At 37.0% G+C, this 22,557-nt stretch overlaps 1 long non-coding RNA gene across 1 annotated transcript in view; it reads right to left on the minus strand.

Annotated features, from left to right (window-relative positions):
- Positions 1–22,557, minus strand: part of LOC308351981 — a 61,383-nt gene that overhangs the window by 15,868 nt on the left and 22,958 nt on the right. The window contains exon 3 of the long non-coding RNA XR_013967622.1: positions 2,517–2,590. This is a non-coding gene — a long non-coding RNA (uncharacterized lncRNA). The remainder of the gene's footprint in view (positions 1–2,516; positions 2,591–22,557) is intronic.

Raw genomic sequence — 22,557 nt, forward strand, 5'->3', positions numbered from 1 at the left:
TAGCTCTGAAGTTGCTGGAGGAAAATAAATTGATGTCAGGTTTTTAATTTTAAAGTTACATTTGCATTGCAGATGGACTATTTAACAGTTCACATAATCAATAAAATTACTGCTGAGGCACAGGATGTGTTAATGAGACTCTAATATCTGAGTAAGTTGTTTCCTTCTGAAAAGTCAAATCATGTTTGTTTGCTTGTGCAAGTTTGTTAATTATAAGAAATCACCTTCTTTCAATGGAAAAATAGCTGTTTCCACAAGGTACTTGGCTCCTTGCACATGATAGGGATTAACATTATCTTGATAAGTAGAGATTCCACCCCACACCCTCTACCCTAGAAAAGAATGTGCAGATCCAAATTTGTTTTAAAATGCTGATTCATTACTGTGCCAAATGCCAGCGAAGAAATAGTTTTAAATGTCTTGAGTATTCCACATATCTACACAAATGGGATGAAATAAACATTGGACTAGTTAAAAGTAACGCTACATTTTTTAAACATTTAATTTTCTTTTCAGAAAGAAAAGATGAGAACTGTTTCTATTACTGAGCAGTTTTAAACTACATATTTTAACAACTTTACTGAAGTATCATCAACACAATAAACTGAACATATTTAAAGTATAAAATTCAATGTATATATTTGATATATATGGATAGACTTTATTATTTCTAGTTAAGTCAGAAAGATAAGAAAACTATCGACTATATTCATAGTAATACAATCACCATTAAACCTTTAAAACACTGCCCTTCCAAGTTTAAAAAATCTATTCATACATATGTATGAATAAAATAGATATATGCTTCTACTTCTACCAAACTACTATACTGCATATACGTTCCCTCGTTTAACTATTAAATTTTCACGAATATTTTCCATGTCTTTCCTGATCATCCTAAAGATGATCTTCAGTAATACAATGTACATTTTTATCAGTAGTAAAATAATTACAAAATGAATGATGAAGGAAATAATCACCTGTAACCATAGAAATATAAACAAATAACCATACAAATAATCACTATTAAACTCTAAAACAATTTTAATCTACATAGATGAATTACAAATATAGATATGTATATATATACATATGCTCTTATTTTTATTAATTAGTAATCAAACTACCTGTATTATTTTGTACTCAAGTGAATTTTAATGAGCATATTGTATATTTGTAATTTGCACTGCCAAAAGTCAAAAAATACAGAAACGCACGAAGAAGGATACTGTCACCAATAACTCTAGTATTACAAAAAATTATTATTAAAACTTTGGAATAATATTTTTCTGGAGAGCTATAAACTGCATTATTATTTAATTCTTATTACTTGTAAACTATATTTGATATGGGCATTTTTTCATGTCATTAAATGCCTTTTTAAGGAATAACTTTAAATAGAAAATAGCTCTATAGTTGACATCATTGGTATTTTTTAAATCTTGGCCAATTTATACCTAAATTTTTCATCTCAAAAAAATGTATAATCCTTTGATTAGTAATGAAGTTTAACTTTTTTTTTTCAAATGCTCATAGGCCTTTAAAAAAATATTTATTTTGTCAGTTCTATATGCTATAAATATTTTTTCCCAGCTTCTCCTTTGTTTTTATGGTAATATTTTTACACAGAAGTTTTCAATATTTTCCTTTATAATTTTTCCTTTGGATTTTTGCTTAGTTTAAATATTCATTTCTGTATTTTAAAATTTATTTTATGTTTTTAATTTTCACATGTGGAATATATTTGGTAAATGATGTGAGGTAACCAAGCATCCTTGCACATGAAGTTGAAATGGCATCTTTATCACATAATAAATTCTTATGTATGCATTTGAATTTAAAATTTGTGCTAGTGGAGTGATGAAAGCCGCAGTTCAATCTCAGAGCTTTTGTTCCTTTTGTATCTGTTTAGTTAAATGTGGCATTGATTTAGGGTGGTGCTTTTTTTTTTTTTAACACTCTATAAAGTGCTGTTATTGAAGACTTACATTTCGATTTATATACACACATATAGTTATTTTTCCTCTTCAGATTTATATTTTCTGTTAAATCAATACAAGCTTTCTGCAGAAAAAATACTAACTAAACAAAAGTATAAAGAAGCAACAAAAAATTATTTTAATCCCTCTTAATCTTAGTATTCAACAGCAACCACGGATAACACTTTGACATAATTAATTCTAAGCTTTTTTTTTTACCCACTTCACCACTTTGTAGAGGCTATGAGAGATGTAAATAAAGGTTTCAAATGGTTTTATAACAATGGCTTTTTTGTTCTTTCCATAAGGCTTTAAATTGTTTCATAATAGTGAAATTCTTTATTCTTTTAATGGAGTATGAAATACATTTTTTAAAGAATCTATATGTATAAGCCCATACTCTAAAAACAGAAAACAAGTATGTTTTCTTATTTGGTGAAAATGAAAATTCTCTGTTTCACCAGCGGGTGGCAATCTCAACATATACCCGCTTTGGTGATGGTCATGGAACCCGTTCATGCAAAGGGGAAAACTAACCTAAAATGTCTGACAAACTCCAGCAGCTGTTGTTGCCCTTCAGTTGTTGTGATTCAAAAAAGAAAACAAGAAACCTGCAGAAAGAATCACAAGTGAGAACATTACACAACATGGAACAAAATTACCTTGGCTTAAAGAGGGCTCGGCGAAAATAAAAACTATGTGTTAAAATATTATTCCTTAGGCGCTTCCAAAGAACACAGTGTTTTAAATATTCTCAGATAGGACTAAGAGTTTACATCGAACAAACATCCTACAATTACATGAATTACAACTCTTGCTGAAAAAAAAACAGAACAAAACAAAAAGTAATGGAGAATATTAGTGTGATGGGAAAACAGCAAATCTGAGTTATTGGCGAAACATCCAAACACACAGTTGAGCCACCATGAAAGGTAGTCAGGAAGGTAGAAGGCTTATAAGGGCAGAAGAATCCACATGGGGATGGACTTGGAAATAATAGCCAGAAATCACACTTACCTCTGATTTCAGAAACAAAAATGAGCAGAAAATCAAAGTATTTGGTTTTTCAGGTGCAAGATTCAATGATCCCAAACATCAGATCACAAAAGAAAGCAGTTCTTGGTACTTTCATTGATAGTTTTGACCAACACATTTAGATATTTAGTCTCCAAGCCAAATATAGCAGACATATGGCAATTTTTTTAATTTCATAGAAAAACCATATTCTTTTTTGCATTAATGATTAAAAAAATAAAACAGCAAACAGACCTATATAGTACAATCACTTGAGGTGGGGTGGGGGTGGGGGGGACCTTCAAGGTGCTGGGCAGTCTGAGATCGAGGATAGGGCTCTGTGGCAAAGCTGAAGGGTGTGTCTCCAAACTCAAAAAGACAGAGCTCTGAATCCACTCTGTCGAACCCAGTTCTTGCTTCCTGACCAGGAATCCAGGCCTGTTGGCTATCTACAGTCTGTTAGTTCCAATTTCCCTCTAGTTTCGACTCCAGTGCTTTAGAACCTACTGAGCTGGGGGGAAAAGCAGGGCACAGCGGGAGGCTGACTCAGGATTCAGCAATGCTGAGGGCCCCTCCGGCAAACTGGTTAGGTGCTCCCTGGGCAAAGACTGAAGAGCCTTTAGGGAGCACTGCGGGGGGCGGAGAAGGGAAGGACAATGAAGCCGACCTAGACCTAGAAATAAAGCCATAGTGGCTGCAAGAGTAAGGATTTCTTTTTTTCTTTTTTCTTTTTTTGTTTTTTAAGATTTTTATTTATTTACGAGAGAGAGAGAGAGAGAGCAGAGGGAGAGTGAGAAAGGGAGAAGCAGACTCCCGCCTAAGCAGGGAGCCCAATGCGGCACTGGATCCCAGGAATCATGGATCCCCCGATCATGACCCGAGCCGAAGGCAGACGCTTAACTGACTGAGCCACCCAGATGCCCCAAAAGTAAGGGCTTCTAAAGTGTGGTGATTCTTATTTTTTTTTTTTAAGATTTTATTTATTTATTTGACAGACAGAGATCACAAGTAGGCAGAGAGGCAGGCAGAGAAAGCGGGCGGAAGCAGGCTCTTCGCTAAGCAGAGAGCCCGATGAGGGGCTCAATCCCAGGACCCTGGGATCATGACCTGAGCCGAAGGCAGAGGCTTTAACCCACTGAGACACCCAGGCGCCCCTAAAGTATGGTGACTCTTGATGGTAACTACCCCCAACCCAGCCTTGGGGATTTCTATTAAAAAGTGACTATAAATAGAAATCTAAAAACTGCAAACCTCTCCACCAGTATCAAACAGCAAAAAAGAGACATTTTTATTCCCTGCCTTATCCAGTCTTTTCCACCACTTCGCATACAATGTAAGGTTGCCAGATGCCTCCCCGCACACCCCTGCCACTTGCTTCTGATTACCAGTGTCACTCTCAGGGTATAGCTTACCATAATCAAACCCAATATCCTATCAATGAGGAATAAAGCAGGGCTTCTATAAACTGGACCCTTTTTCTGCATTAATAAAACACAATATTCCTTTAGCTTTTTTTGTATTGACTTAGAACTCTGAATAAATATTTATCAGAGGTCAGTTTGATGTGAACAGCGCTAAAATAGGCAATCTGCTAACTTAAACACTATGTGAAGCATATTCAGCACTCCGGCGGGGATTCAGGTCACCTCAATAGATGGTGATAGATGAATTAATGCAAGATCAAGTGCCACAAGGAGCATGGCAGATTCCAAGAGCTTTAGTAGTTCAGAGTCCAGAAGCAGTTACAGCAGACAGGACTTAACAGCTAACATTCACTGAGCGTCTACTCAGTGCCAGGCTCTGTCCCGTGTTCTCTCAGTAGCATGATCTCATTTAATCCTCACATCAACCCTGTGAGTTAGACACTATTATTATCTCCATTTCACAAGCAAGGAAACTGAGCCTTAGAGATGTTAAATAATTGATCCAAGAGTACACATTCGTAATTGGGAAGAGCTGGTTCTTGAACCTAGACAGCCTGACTCCATTCTGCTGCGCCTTCTTCCTCCGCAACTGTGGCGCCGTCGGTTTCTCAGTCATGCCCGAAAAATCAGAGGTGTCTCATTTAGCTTAGTTCATGGTGGCTGCTTTCTGATCTTCAGGGACTGACACTTCTAGGCTCCCTTTTTTATGTGAAACCAGGCACACTGGACATAATGAAACAGTCTGAAGCTTTGTCACATCTGAGTCCACCGCATTCATGAGGATCTGGCCCACGCTGGCAGGTTAGCACTCCGTGAAAATGAGCAGCATAAACATCAAAATAACCCACAACGGAAGATGTATGAGAAGAGCTAATATTATGGTCTATTTTTGATTTGGGGATAGTAACGTAGATAATTCAAAACTATTTACATCTTTTTCACTCAAATAACAAGCATGACAGGCTGCATCATGTGTGCAAGGTGTTGCAAGAGATACTATGGGTATTCACGGCGGGGCTCTGGGAGATGTTTATGGATCTCAGGAAGCCGATATGCTTCTTAAGGTTTTTCCCCTTGGGACTTAAGTTTTTAATCCTAAGCATGCAAGGTTATCACGACAGACGTGAGTATGAAAGATACTACATAACACCAAAGAGAAATACACCAGAAAGTAAAAAGCCTTCCCCCAACATTAACTGAGAATATTTATATTAGTTGAATGCCAACAACTCCAGGCCTATTATGATTGTATTCTCAGACTCAGGAAGACAGTGCTGTGAATAATGATAAAGTAGAAAGAATTCCTTCCACAGTAATAAAATGTTTGGGGTTTTTATACTGTTCTGAGGGCAGGGAGCAAAACAAAACAAAACAAATTTGTCAATAAACATATGAATAATCCCTATTAGAGTAATGAAAATGAAAAGTGATTTTATGTTCTTTAACAACCTAAACATTTACCTAGACAAGTACTATATTTAAGGAGCCAAATTCTGCCTCACAGGGAACCAGCTGGCCATGAAATATAATCTTTAGCTGGATGGAGGATAAACAAAGTTTACTTCTTTGTGCACAACATGCAGTGAAGATGGAAAGCACACTGCCCTGGGATTTGTCCGGAGCAGGTGTCAGCAGCCTCTGAAATGGCTGCCAAGTCTTTATTTATTCACTCTCTCATGAACTGGAAGAGGGAAGGATTCTAGTATCTTTAAGTCATTCACACACACAGGCCCAGAAGTGGATGCACTTTGAGGCAGTGAGGTTAAATCTATAGGCAGAAACTCTATGAAAAACACCTGGCCTATGTTTGCTGCGCCACTGAAAATGTGGGGCTGGGGCATCTCCCCCAAAGAACCTCTCCTTCCACAATTCCAGTTACTGCTCCTAGGGCTTCTTTAGAGTCCTTGAGAATTTCCTTTTATAATGCAAATACCCTTAAGAGAGACCACACCTTCTACCTATCAGCACAAAGCCTTAGGACACTGAAAGATACCACTCAAGCATACTTATGATCTTATGACAGGAGAAGAGAACATTTCAGTTTCACGTGTTTATCTAGTCCCACTGGTGTGGGCAGGAGAGGCAGAGCGACAAGGAAAGGCCAAGAGTGTTATTGGTTATGAAAGGGAGTAGCTGCTTATTTTCTGGCTGTTCTGCTTGTTTGCATTAAGATCTCAAGAGGAAGGTGCAGTAGATCAGCTTTGAGGCTGGAATACCACATTACAATCATATTTTACATATATTTAGGCTACTGAGTGGGTCAGTAAACAACAATAATCGCGTTCTGACCAGAAGCAGCATACTGTATTTGGGATTTAGGAGAAAAACAAAAAATACAGTGTGGTTTACCTCTAGATGGCTAGCCAACAGAATTTTTGCTATGATTTCCCTACTCACCAGAGACAACTGGAGCAATGCAATTAGTCCTCCAGATCATCGCGTTAAATAATGAGTCATAAGTGCACCTGGATCAATTAAGGAAACATTTACTTTTTTCTGTTTTATCCCTATATAATTTTTTTCTTTTCTTTCTTTTTTTATAAGATTTTATTTTAAAATAAAATAATAATCTCTTATTCCCCGTGGGAAGTAATCTCTACCCACAGGGTGGGGCTTAAACCAACAACCCTGAGATCAAGAGTTGCATGTTCTACGCCCCCGCCCTTTTTTTTTTTAGTTTGATCCTAAATAAACTGTCTTTAGTGTATATATGAGAAGAGGGATGTTACATAAGATTGATGATAGAGAACTAATGAGAGATCTTTAAAAATTTTCATAACTCGATAAATTCTGTTATCAAATAGAAACTGAGAGCCACCTTCAGACTCTACAATTGGGAGCTTTTAGCCTATTCTCTCTGTCTTCATATCCACCCATGTCTCTAAGATACTTTGTTGTTGACTACCCAATATTCATATCCTACTTCTTCAAGTAAACTGCACAGTTTTCCATGGAAAACTATTTACCTACCTCTCAACAATCAATCTGTATATTTGGGGTGGCATACCTGGTCCCTGGCCAATCAGGGCAACAGATCCGCCAGGAGTTTGGGTGGGGATCCCATGACCCAAGTTGGTCCCATTACAATGGTTCCAGGGATTTGTGAGGACACTGCCAGAGAAGAGACACTCTCCCTTCTCCTCTGGACTTGAATGCTGGAGAAGTTAGGTCTAGAGCTACCCTGAGAATAAAACAAGCCCAGGAGATAGCAGATTTCAGAGAAATGGCAAAACTAGGCCCTGATGATATCATCTGAGTCCTGTATCAAACCCCAAGATTCTCCTTCCATGAGCCAATATGTTCTTTTTCTTAAGCTATTTGGAGTTAACCTTTCTTTCCCACACAATCAGAGGACACCTATCTGATAGACAAATTTAGTTGCTTCTTCTTACCTTGTGACTATTGTGTCTTTTTCCCTTCTCTAATTCAGCATATTAGATATTTAACAAAAATACCAAATTTCCTGGACTAAATAAAGTATATTTTTTTTCATACTTTACAACCAAAGAAACTTTGAGAAGTGATGATGTAGCTGGCATTGCCTGCACATTGACAAAACTTATCTAAGTAAAAGAAGAGCCTTGTTTCGAGTTGGGATCTTTTTTTGCACTGGTGTCACACATTATACAGTTGCACATGACAAATTCAGATTCCAAATTTTCATTTAAAATACTTTCAAAACGACTGCATTATGAAATAGCACTGAAATGAAACATTGCAATAGCAGAAGATAAAGATTACCTGGCAAAAGTCGGGCAACACAATTAAAGGCGACAGAAATTGCCAAATCTTTTTAATAAATCATCAAATTTTCAAAGCTAGGAGAGATTGGGGCAAACGATACATGCTTATAAAGAATCATAGCCAGGCCTCCAATAGTTATCTGTCAGAAATATTGACTGACTTTCAAGAGAGGTTATTTAACTTCTAGAAATTCTTAATTCAATTACAGATAAAAAGAATGTAAGAGTTTAATCAAATAGGCAACGCTTACAAAATCCTAGTGCTCTCCCATGTTATAGTGCCCATGTATTGATCCTAAACATGTTAAGGAAGTTAGTCTCCTAGGAACTGTTTTCCATATGACTGTCCATAGATGAGAATGATTCAGAAGAGTCTTCAGACTCCAGATATATAGATTCAATCTCTATGAAGCCAAAGACATAAAATATCACTGTTTACATAAACTAACACAGGTACTAAGTTTTATTGACAGATTCTGGTTCTATGATACAGACTAACACATGCTGATATCTCTTCTTCAGACATAAAACCAGAGAATAACAGAAAGAAGGGAGGGAGGGATGGAGGGAAACCTTAATAAGAAAGGAAACTCTTGGTGGGTGTAAGCCTGTGAGGTATTACTGAAAGAGACTGGCAGCTATAGCAATGAGCCAAAGTTACAGCCATAAGTTTAGGAGGCATCCAGGTTATCTTCGGAAGTCATCATAATTGGAAGTCATTATAGGCCAAAAAATCTTTAGGCCCTCTACATCTGGAGCATGTCACAGTTGCTGTGCTAAGGCATTAAGACAGTCATCCTGAAAGGATATACTGCCCTTACTATAGCCACATCGTGTTCTATCAGGAGAACTACATCAACCAAACTGAGAGTCAATTCGGATACCATTAGGAGAGTGCCACAGCCTAACATATATGCAGGAAAATTCTATCATGGAAGATAAATGTCTAAATGAGATTTATTAATCCCATAGCAACACCATGAAAGACAGCTAACAAGCTCAGCCCCTCAACTAACAAGAAAGAACTTACACCTGAGGAAGTGAGTTAATAGAAAGTTAATAGAATATTTAATCCTATAGGAGAAATAAAGCAGGAAATTTAATCAAATGCCTTACAAGCAAGAACAAATAGTTACGAAACAAGAATAAACAGCAATAAAAATAATCAGTTAAAGATTTTTAAAATGAAAAATTCCCTCATTAAAATACACAACTCAATAAACAGACTGAATAACACTGGATTTACTGCAGAGTAAATTGCTGAGCTATCATATATTGCTGAGGATTTCTTCTAGAACATAAAACAGAGGCAATGATGTAAACTCTGGAGGAAATTTTAGCAGATATAGCAGGTAGATCCAGAAGTTCTAATAATTGACTTAAAAATTTTTCAGAAGAGGAGACGGAAGACAAAAAGGAAGAGCAATGCTTGGAGAAACAGAGGCAAAGAATTTCTAAGAACTAAGTGATGAGTCTTCCTTGTTATAAGTGCTCACCAAGTGCTACCAGAAAAATAATTCAACAAGAAAAAAATCCAAGTTTAGAAACTTCAGAGTAAAATTTCAGACCATGAAAGATAAGAAGTAAACCCTTCTATTTCTCCTCTTTTCCCGTTACCTAGTTTCCTTTCTTCCACTTCTCTTTCTTTGGAGGTGATAGCATGGCCAAAGGCACAGGAGGCAGTAGTGGGCCTGGAGCTGAAGGGATAGTTGGAGCATGGGGCCAGCAATGTATTTGAGGAGGTGCAGTGAAGACAGGGACGTATGCATGAGGACAGGGAAAGGGGAGTAATGAGGGGATGATGGTGAGGCTAAAGGCCAAAGATATGGCTCCTGTGGTGAGGAGATTAGTTGCATAGAGGAGGGTTGAGGGGAAAGAGTAACAGTATTAAGGATAACAGGAGCTAGATCTAACAGTGTTAGAGAGGTGAATTATAAACATGACAAGGACGAAGGCTAGAAAGAGGCCTGAGCTGTGAAATTGGAATTGGAGGTACCAATGTGAACTTCTGTTTGTTTGATATATTTATGTGGGTAGATACACAGATATAGAGATGTATGTATCATAATATTGTGTGTGCATGTTTATATATGCATATATACTTGTACCTTCTACTGAGAGACTCTAGGAGCAATGGCACTCTCGTAGCTAACAATGAACATAAGGGAGTGCCCAGATCCAGCGGATTCAAATAAGTATCAACAATGTCTAAATAACACAACTTAACATTTGCTTATATATATAAATACATACATGTATATCTATGTATGCACTTACATGTATATATAATCTAAATATGATATATATACGTATATATGAGTATGAGTGTATATATATATGTATACATACACACACATTACACACAGAAAATTAACTTCTTTTTCTAATATAAATAAGTTTACAACAACAAATAACCATGTGCTACCCACAAAGGTTCAACAAAATACAAAAAGAAAAAAAAAGCCCTGATATTATGCACAACATGTTCACTGCCCACATGCAATGAAATTAGATATAGAAACTAAGGCAAAAAAAACAAAATAAGAACACATAAAATAATAGTAAATGAAACATTTATTTTCTGGTTCTCACAACTATCAGTAAATGGATAGGGCATAATTGGTGGCATCTTACAATTGAGGAAATATAAGCCCAAATCTCTTATACAAAACTGCATAATCCAGAAACCTCTGAAAATCTAAAGAATTTTATATTCATTTGGTATCAAAATAGAATCTGATCTGAAATCATTTAGTAGCAAAAGCAGATCTAAATTGACAAGAGGCCATTAAAAGACTTTATTCTACTAAGAGTATGGATATTCCTATGTTAATGGCAAAAAAAATCATATTTTTGAGTAAGCAGTGCTAACCCAGGTCCCTCTGGGAGAAGTTACATCATAAATTCACATGTGGTATTGTAAGGATCTATTTAGCCAGAGCGATTCCATCCGGTTAAACATGATTTTGTTGTTTATGAAGTAAAACTTAAACTGACCCTGCACCCCCAGCCCACCCCCAGCCAGGGAACTTACTTAAAAGCATGTCCGGAAACCAGTCCCAGGAAACAAAGCCCAAATACAAGGGCGGATCAGGCCAGGTGGAGACATCCAATCAGTGGGGCGTGCATACTGTCTCCCTAGCTACCAAGGAGTATGGGCCCCGCCTTTTGGGCGCCTTTTGGGTGCCAATTCTGACCAAGGTGATAGACTAGTTCAAATATCTACTATAGGGTAAATTGTGATTCAACTGGTCACTTGTGTGTGACCTAGCATGACTATGCAGCTTTCTCATTGGCCACCTGCGTGTGGCCAGGTTCAACCACATGGCCTTTGCCCTTTAAAAGTTAGTCGGCAAGGCAGGGAGGGGTCGCCCTCTCTGTAAGAGGCGGCCCCAACCGGTAGGTTTGATTCTCCATGCTTGGCGCAAAATAAAGCTTTGCTTGACCTTTGCTTTGTATCAGTCTTGCTCCTTTGATTATGGACCCATCAGTATATGGATTTACGGTACCACTTTAAAATCTAAAAATTTTTGAATTCTGAAACACACATCAGACCTCAAGTGGTTTTTACAGGAAATGTAGACCAGTACAGTATTTCTTCTGCATTCTTAACCTAAGAAAAGGGATAAAGAGGGGAGCTGCTTAGTTCCAATATCTATTTTTCCACCTCCTAAAGTTTCCCAATCAAGCATTTTTCTGTGGCAAGACTACAATTTTATGGCCATTATAATATGCAAACTCAAATTGTTTAATTTTTTCTTTCTTTTCTTTTATGTGGAGAATGATAGAATGCAAACATTTCCCCTCACTTAGAGGCAGGGTTTTGATATCAAGAAAAAGAACTAATATTTTGATTGTTAATGATTCAACCTCCAAGGGTAATGAGTCATCAAAGTTTATGGAGGGGTGGGGGAGGGAAACAGGAGAACTACATTTAAGGAAAGGGAAGATGCCTGTGAGGGAAGTCTGAATAGAGAGGAGTGGGTTTTCCACCACCTTCCCCCTATCCCTGGCTAAAAGGAAGATGGAAAGAAGTGAGTAAATGAAAGGAAGTACCAGAAGGAGTCCCAGGAGCCTACAGCCCAAGAAAGAGCTTGCCACATGGGAAAAAACAAGTGGGTAGATCTAATTAAGGACTATTGCCAAGAGAACTATTCTAGTGCCCAGAAAAGAATGGAAGGTGAGAAGCAAGCAGAACTCTGTAGTGAGAATGTTACAACTCCAGCTGATCCTCTCTTTAGCAAAGATAAAGGACTTAATTAGAACCCAGTATTTCACCAACTGATTTTAAGCAGGGATGCTGCCTTCTTGGGTTATAGACTTCTACTAATCTCTTACTGAATAACCCATTGAGGAAATCTCCCTCCTGAGTATGATACTCCAGGACTTCTCTAAAACCAAGATGGGAGAGATAAAATCCTGGACAACTAGTATAGTAGTAATGATGGGAAAATTACTCCTTGCATTTCCACTGCAGGTGAAAGGGTAAAGAAATGAATAAAACTTCATTTTGTAAATAGCCTAAAAGACTGTCCTACAGCTGAAGGATTTGGAAACATAATAGCTTATGCCCCTAGCTATCTCAACATCTCTTTATTGATAGCTGTTATCAGAAGTGTGGGCAGTTTTAGCTACTGAACCAATTTACAGATTTTGAAAAAAAAAGTACAAGAAATCATAACAAAAATAATTGCTGTGGGGCGCCTAGATGGCTCACTGGGTTAAAGCCTCTGCCTTCGGCTCAGGTCATGATCCCGGGGTCCTGGGATTGAGTCCCATATCAGGCTCTCTGCTCAGTGGGGAGCCTCCTTCCTGCTCTCTCTCTGCCTGCCTCTCTGCCTACTTGTGATGGCTGTCTGTCAAATAAATAAAATCTTAAAAAAAATAAAAAATAAAACATAAAATAATTGCAGTGTAACAGATTAAATGCAAAAACAGATTTTGTATAGGCACTACTAAAACAAAGAAACAAACTCCAACAACAACAACAAAACCCCAGGAAACCTTTATAATCTTACAGACCTATTTCCCTTTTTTTTTAAGATTTTATTTATTTATTTGACAGAGAGAGTGAAAGAGCACAAGCAGGCAGAGCAGCAGAGAGAGAGGGAGAAGCAGGCTCCCCACTGAGCTGGGAGCCCAATGCAGGGCTCGATCCCAGGACCCTGGGATCATGACCTGAGCCAAAGGCAATCGCTTAACCAACTGAGCCACCCAGTCGCCCCTCAGATCTATTTCCTATGTTGACTAGGTCTATATCTTAAATTTCACCAGAGGCAAGCTCTTATCTTTCACACCTTCACAGACCATCATTCTACCCATTCAAATATGCCTAACTCCCATTAACACCTTGCACCTGCCAGAATGGCTATAATCAAAACCACAAGTAACAAGTGTTGGCAAGGGGGTGGAAAAAAAGGAACCCTCCTGCACTGCTGGTGGGAATGCAAACTGGTACAGCCACTGTGCAAAACAGTACGGTGGTTCCTCAAAAAGTTAAAAATAGGGGCGCCTGGGTGGCTCAGTGGGTTAAGCCTCTGCCTTCGGCTCAGGTCATGATCTCAGGGTCCTGGGATCGAGCCCCATATCGGGCTCTCTGCTCAGCAGGGAGCCTGCCTCACCTTCTCTCTCTGCCTGCCTCTCTGCCTACTTGTGATCTCTCTCTTCCTGTCAAATAAATAAATAAAATCTTTAAAAAAAAAAAAAAGTTAAAAATAGAACTACTTGAGGATCCAGTAATTGCACTACTGGGTCATTTATCCATAAAATAGAAAAACACTAATTCAAAGGGATACATGCATCCCTATGTTTGTAGCAGAATTATTTACAATAGCCAAATAATGGAAGCAGCACAAGTGTCCATCAATGGATGACTAGATAAAGAAGAGGTGGAATTTTATTTAGCCATAATAAAAGAATGAGATCTCGCCATTTGGAATGAAATGATTGGAGCTAGAGTATTATATTAACTGAAATAAGTCAGTCAGAGAAAAACAAATACCATATGACTTCACTCATGTGCAATTTAAGAAACAAAATAAACAAGCAAAGAAGAGAGAGAGAGAGAGAGAGAGAGAGAGAATCCAAGAAACAAACTCTTAACTATAGAGAACAAACATGGTTACCAGAGGGGAGGTAGGAGGGAGAATGAGTGAAATAGGTGATGGGGATTAAGGAGCACAATTGTCATAATGAGCACAGGGTGATATATGGAACTGCTGAATCACTATATTATACACCTGAAACTAATATGACACTGTATCCCATATTACTACTCTGGAATTAAAATTAAATAAATAAATAAGAGTTTCCATAAATGAGCAAGCCCAAGGAGGAATTATGTTAGATGATAATTTTCAAAAGAAGATAAAACCACGACTCTCATACAAATACAAAATTAACATATGCCAAAGGTGTTAGTTAACTTGTTAATTAAATGAGAGACCCATTACAATAGATTCAAAAGGAGACCTCAAAGAAGACACATTCATGAATCATGAATAATATTGACATGAATTTGCAAAACTGGCTTTTCCATAGGAGGAAAAAAGTTTTCCTTCTATATACAAAATTTCTGTGCATGTCTATAGACAAGAATTATTTGCAATGTTAGCCATTTTTCTACAACTTAACTTTACTCCGTACAGAGTTGTAAAATAACTTAGAGACAAGGTTGCATATTCCTATAGGTTCAGATAATCACCAAAGGCTCTGTATTGTGTTGAATATATAGACAGAAGTCTTCTTTGCTTATTCCAAAGTCTTAAATTTCCCCTTATAAGTATTACTTGAATACAATTTTCAAACTGTCACAGCTATTTCTGCAATTCTATAAGTCAAGCTGAGGATTCTGTTTTAAAAGAAATGTTCATCATTCATGTGTATAATAAATGTCAAGGCTTTTTGATAATTGTCAAAGTATCAATGACAGTAAGTAGGCAGAAATGATTAGTTTCTGTTCTGATACTTACTAGATATACTTACAGGTTGCAAAAACTTAGGCAAGGATAATGGGAGAGAAAAATATTTTGTCAATCATTACTTTAAAAATAATGTTTAGTAGAAGAAACATCTTGATAGTCATCAACAGCAATGTCAATAAATATTTTTATATGTGCTGTAATATTTCTGGGTAGAATAGAGATCAATAAAAGGATTCTGTTAATCCTCAAAAAAGGTTACTGAGAGGAAAATGTAGCAAGTAGTTCAAACTTTATTGGAAACATTATAAAGAGACCTAGTTTATCCAAATTATAATTCCTGAAATACTTTCTGCATTCTAAGACAAAGGTATAATGAACTAAATGCTAGTGGTAACCACCATATTAAGTGTGGATCAACAGATTGATATAATAAGGTTTTTCTTGAATACATTACATATCACACACATATGCTAAAGTCCCTTATATGTAGCAGAAAGAAACCCAGAGCTATTTTTACAATTTTAAATTATCACATCTGTGTAAATGTTACAGCATTCATTTTGGGGGGGGGAGTTCTCTTTAGGATTTGCTTGGTGCCAAGTCTTTTGGTCACAAAACCCTAAATTAAAACACCAGGAAAGTATCTGATTTTCTTAAAAACATTACTTACTGATATGACAGAATTATATTGCAGCAAATATAGGGATTTCCTTATATATTTTTCCAAAGAAAGATAGGGAAACTCTGCTTCCAGCTATTATAGAAAAGCATATATCAGAATACTCTTCTTGCCAAAATCAACTACCAAATGCACGAAACAAGAGTTTGACAACAGCAGAGAGTCCTGATGGCAGGCAGGACGTGAGAAGCCGCAGTCCTGCAGGAAAGATAAGCACACTGAGGTGAGCCATTTCCCCTCCAGGCATCTGCAGGTTTGTAGCAGAAACTAATGCTAAACAGAAAGACAAACCCAAATTGCAGCACGCTTACTGGGCTGAAGAGACAGAATTATGTAGTTGAGGGCAGCCAATGGGGTTAAGGCTTGAGAAAGAAGAGGAAATACATAAAAGTGAGCTTGAAATCCTGCATGCAATTTCCCTGAAAAGAGTTCACCATCTCGAAAAATGCACAAACACAGGGGAAGACTCCTAGGAACCTAGCTGACATAGCAGTATGGTAAGAGCTAGGCAAAAATTTTAGTAGTATGGTGTTACTGAGGACATACAGATTATAATTCAGGGATCACAAAAGTAGAAGGGATGCAGGACATAACTCCATGATACATTTGAGAGCATGGAAAGGCTATGCCTTAGAAATAAGGCTATCTATGTCCCAGGAATGAAGGCAAATTAGAAGTAGACCAGTCCCATCAGAGTAGAAAATCCACTCTCAACCAGTTTAAGGGGATCTTCCATGTATCTATCTTCCTGTCAAAATGAAAAGGGAAAGACATCATCATGTAAGACCACTAAGAATTTTTATTCAGGATGCCCAATACTCATCACATTTTAATACAGAAAATAAGAAGTTGGAATATATAACAAAAAATTTAGGAAACATTTGAGAATAGAAGTAGAACTAAAGATGACCCAGATATTGGAATTATCATTGGAGACTTTAAAATAACAATGTTAAACAGCTACATGCTAAGAAATGAAACTGGACCACTTTTTTACACCATACACAAAAATAAACTCAAAATGAATTAAAGACCTAAATATGAGACCTGAAACCATGAAACTCCTAAAATAAAACATAGGCAATAATTTCTTTGACATTGGTTATAGAAACATATTTCTAGATATGTCTCCTCAGGCAACACAAACAAAAGCAAAATTAAACTATTGGGACGATACCAAAATAAAAAAAGGTTTTGCACAGTGAAGCAAAACATCGACATCAACAAAACAACAAGGCAATCTACCAAATAGAAGAAGACATTTGCAAATTATATACCTGAAAAGGGGTTAATAGCCAAAATATATAACGAATTTGTACAATTCAATACCAAAAAATTTCAATTACAATGGGCAGACGACTTGAGTAGACAATCTTCCAAAGAAAACATACAGATGACCAACAGACACATGAAAAGACTAATCATCAGGGAAATGCAAATCAAAACCACAATCAAATATCACCTTATATATGTCAGAAGGGCTAAAATCAAAAATATAAAAAAATAACAAGTTTTGGAGAGGATATGGAGAAAAAGGAACCCTCATGCACTTTTGTGGGAATGCAAATCAGTGCAGCCACTTAGGAAAACAGCATGAAGATACCTCAAAAAATTAAAAATAGAATTATAATGTGATCCAGTAATTCTATTACTGGGTATTTTGTAAAAACAATAAAAAACAAACAAAAAAATGACTAATTCGAAAAGATACATGTACTCTTATATTATTGAATTATTTACAATAGCTAAGGTATGGAAGCAACCCAACCGTCCATCCATAGATGAATGGATAAAGAAGGTATGATATAGCTACAATGGAATATTACTCAGCCATAAAGAAGATATGATATGGATACAAGGGAATATTACTTGGCCACAAAAAAAGAATGAGATCTTGTGCAACAATACAGATTGACATGGGGGTATTATGCTAAGTGAAATAAGTCAGAGAAAGACAAATAACATGATTCCACTCATATGTGGAATTTAGGAAACAAAACAAAGTAAAAAGAGACAAACAAAAAAACCCCCAGACTCTTAAATACAGAAAATAAACTGGAGGTTGAGAGAAGGGAGGTGAGTGTGGATGAGTGAAATAGATAAGGCGATTAAGAGTACAGTGATCATGCTAGACACAGAGTAATGCACAGAATTGTTGAATCATTATATTGTACCCCTGAAACTAAAGTAAAACTGTATGTTAATTATACTTGAGTAAAATTTTAAAAATAACAATGTTCAATATATTCATGAAAGTAGAGAAAACAAAGAATTTACAAAAATACAGAAATCTACCAAAAATAAAGCAGAAACTGTATAACTGAAAAAGGTAACTGAAATTAAAGATTCAATGCATATGTTTAAAAGCAGATAAGATAAGGCAAAAGTAAAGATTAATAAACTGGAAGAGAGGAACTAGAAAACCTCTGTATGAAAGTCAGAAAGGGTGGCGCCTAGGTGGCTCTGCCACCTAGGGTTAAAGCCTCTGCCTTCAGCTCGGGTCATGATCCCAGGGTCCTGGGATCGAGCCCCGCATCAGGCTCTCTGCTCAGCGGGGAGCCTACTCCCCACCCCCCTGCCTGCCTCTCTGCCTACTTGTGATCTGTCAAATAAATAAATAAAATCTTTTTAAAAAAAAAAAGTCAGAAAGGAAATTCAATGGGGATAATTCAATGGGAAAAGAATAGTCCTTTTAAAGGTGGCACTGAGACAACCTCATATCTACCTGCAAAAGAATAAAGTTCAACCTCTATCTCAAAACTAACTCAAAATGGATTATGTGAACCTAAAGCCATAAAACTTTCAGAAGAAAACACAGGTATAAATCTTGAAGACCTCAGATTTGGCAATGGTTTTTTAGATAAGCCACCACAGCACAAGTGACAAAAGAAAATAGATAAATTGGACTTCATCAGACTATCAAATTAAAATGTTTTAGCACATTTTAGTACAAATGTTTAAAGTACAAACTTTAAAGGATCTCACCAAGAAAATTTAAAAACCCTCCCAGAATGGAAGAAAATATTAGCAAATCATATATCTAATAAGAGATGCATCCTAAATATGTAAAAAACTCTAACAACTCAACAATTAAGAAAATAACACAATTGTAAAATGGGTCAAGGTTTTCAATACTTCCAATACAGAGTACAATATTTCTCCAAAGGTCATACAAATGACCAGTAAGCACCTGATGCTCAAAATCATGACCTGAGCCGAAATCAGGAGTTAGACGCTTAACCGACTGAGCCACCCAGGCACCCCAAAACAATATTTTTAAATGTATTGCTACAAAATAGAAAGAAAATAATAAAATATACTTATTAATTCAAATTAAAGTTAGGGAAAAAGCAAAAGAAGGACCCAAAGAAAAGGAATAAAATCAAGCCTAATATAGTAAATTTAAACACAAATATGTGATTAATTACTACAACTAAAGGGCAAAGTTGTTCAAGAGATTTTAAAAATCTGTATGCTGCTTACAAGACAACTACCTTAAATGTAAAAAAACAAAAGTTGGAGGAAATATATGGAAAAAGTGGTAAAATGCAAACACTAACCATAAAAAAAACCCACTAAGATCCAATAAAGTAATCTTTAAGGCAAAAAGTAATAACGAGAAATAGAGACATAGAAATATAATTTTTAAACAGTCAATTCAAAAGTGCACTATCACAGAGGCATACCTGGTTTTATTGTACTTTGCTTTACAGAGCCTTGAAAAACTCTTGGGATGATGTCTTTTGGACACCTTCAATTTTAAAAAGCTGCGGATAGTATTTAATGTAACAACCCGGGCGGGGGGGTAGTTAGCTTCTAATCAAACATATTAATAATTCTTTAATCATACATATGAATATTCACATAAAGTGGGATAAATAAAATCTATAAATTGCCACAGATCAGCTGTCAGATCTTTAACCACTTAAGGAGTTTTCTATAAGATGTGCCATTTTCCCCCCCGCTTTTCAATTTTTGAATGGCAAATAAAGGATTGTGGACCTGTGATAGCAAACAGCCAAACTGCATTTATCATAAGCCAGGAATATTCTAAGTGTTTTATATATCAAAATATTTTATCCCAGCAAGCACTATGATTAGTGTCATGTTACAAACGAGGACACTGAGGCACAAAGAAGTTAAATAATTTGCCCAAGTTATGTTACCCACTGAGATGTAGAATCAGGATTCTGTTCCAGAGCTTATTCCTTAATCAACTTGCTACGGTGGTTCTCTGAAATCTAATTTAAGTCCTAATTACCTGTAAAGCAACATTTAAAGGCCATTTGAAATAACAATTTCTAAATTCAGCTGGATATCCGTGAGTTTCTGACCAAAGGGACCATTAGGACTGTAGAAAAACTCCCTTGCTCTGTGTGCATTCTTGCACTGTGAACAGAAATAGAAAATCTTATTCAAAGTACCAATATGTACAATATCCACCAACATGTACCAATAACCTCATTTTTTCCCCCTGCCATGCAGGCAGTGAAAGAAATATCAGGGAGTGAGAAATTGGTGGGGGAGGCAAGCAGAAGGGAAAATAACATGTGAAAATCAATAGGATCCGAAGTGGGTAGCCTTTTGTCATCCCCACATGTTCATCCTTCTCTTGAGAGAACAGGGTAGCAAGTTGTCTGGGCTTGGCTAGAAGTCACATTGCATTGGGTATCCTAGATCTCCTCTTGAAGAATTCTATAAAAGTCACATTAGAATGCTGGTTATTGATTTAGAACATTTCTTACCTCTGATTCACTCAATGTAGTAAATACAACTTGAAAAGCTTTACCAGAATTTTCTATAACTTAAATTCAACTGCAAAAATACAATGGCTTCTTTGAGGTCTCTGCAGTAACTTTAGCAAGTTATTAGCTTTTCTTTTTAAATCAGATAACCAGCATTTTCCAAATTAGATTTCTTTATAGATACATAGTAACCATACTCTATCCAAATATCCTCTGTTTAGGTGATTGGCTCTGCAGTCTAGGATATAACTGTTGAAAAAATGTTTTTTTAATGAGATGTTTTCAACGTTAGTCAGAGAAACAAGGTATTCATTGTGTCCCTGGCCATCCCAGATAGAGTCAAATCTAGGCTGCGTCCGTAGGTTGAAAATCATTTTAATTATATGTCTATATTCCTGCTGGAAAACAATCTGCCCTATTTTATACTCTTGTTTTCCTATTCCCATTTCATGCCTTGGGCCCCCCAGGTAATCACAGTGTTGGCTCTTACATTTGAAAAACAAGTTTAGTGAGATTAGATTTGAATCTCCTTGGTGAAAATGTTGGCTTGCTGTAATATTGTAGTTATGGCATTTGAGGCACATATAGAAGGTAAAGAACTCTAAGAATCAAAGGGTCCAAGAAGTTACTTAATTTTGAAAAAAGTGAAAAAGCTAAGTTAGCTGAACACATCTTGAAAAATCCAAAAAACAAATGAGAATATAACAATCAATGAATTACTTCCAAACCCCAGCAATGAATGGTATCAAGTATTCAAAAAAAAAAAAAAAAAGCGTAAGATCAAATGGGCAAAAGTGAAAAAGGACAAAACTATATAGATGAAAGTTTCAAATAACTTAGTAGCGCCTATTATCTCTCTCCCCAAGGGCAGAAGGGCCATTACTGCCGCTGTGGGACAGTGACATATTCTCTTCATTGCTGAATTGAACCAATCTCCTCTCTTATGGGTGATCACAGCAAGGGTAAGTACACTAAGTGAATCAGGAAAAGAGATTGCTGGCGGGGATGTCTGCAGACAAGGCGTGAAAGAGCGCTTCTCTGGGTCTCACCAGGGCAATCACATTATGGGAAGAGAAACTTTCAATCAACTAGGAAGAAAAGGTTATTATCCAGGAAGTCCTCTTTTTTTCACCTGGTCACTGTTAAACATCATGGGTTAAGAAGAAAGTAAGTGGCATTTGAACACACAGCGGCCAAGGCACCTTGGTGCGTACTTTGTTCCTGTGATCTTCCTTGTGACGTCGATGTCTTTCTCCCTCATGAGACCCAGGATACTACAGCAGAGATGCTGGGTAACTCGTCCACAATCACTCAAGCAGTAAGTGATCGTCTGGGATTCAAACACAGGGTTTGTGGGACTTAAAAGCACAAGGTCTTTCCACATTTGGAAAAGTTTCCCTCTCAACAAACAGGTGCCCTCCTTCTTGCTCTTGCTCTTCTTGGAAATATATTAACTTGTTCTCTTCTCCCTCACCTGAGGCAAGAATTCTTTGAACTGGAACAGAGACTGTTTCCTCTCAGACAGAGATTCCTCTTCAATCAACTGTTTTCCCTCGAATATCTTCAGGGAATTCCATCTACAAAAACACTTGGGACTGGGAAGCAGCAAAGCCAGGACAAAAAGACAAAAATCCTTTTAAAACGTGCTTTTGAAATGGAAGGGATAAGACACTGTTTTTGTTAGTAATACCAGTGCATCCTGGCAGTTTGGGTTTAGGTCTAGGATCTAGAGCACCCCTCAAAATGACCCGGGTGTGGCCAAGTATCCAGAGTGACTTAGAACACCTAGACTGCAGGCCTCCTCCGTGCATGCGGTGCCCCAAGGATCTCTGCCTCTGGGGACGGGAAATGTGGAAACAGACACTGAACATCCTCGAGTTCTTCATGTTCTTTGTCTACCTCCATGCCAGTCTTCGCTGAACACGTAAGGGAAAATTAGAGTGAGGATGGGGTACACGTATGAAATAGGACTTTTCTAACAGTCAGAAGCCCATCAGACACAACCCCCAGCAGAGTTCAATTTCACCTACCACAGTTTGCACAGTTTAGG

This window comes from Martes martes (genome assembly GCF_963455335.1).
Source record: "Martes martes genome assembly, chromosome: 11".
Classification (NCBI taxonomy): Eukaryota; Metazoa; Chordata; class Mammalia; order Carnivora; family Mustelidae; genus Martes; species Martes martes.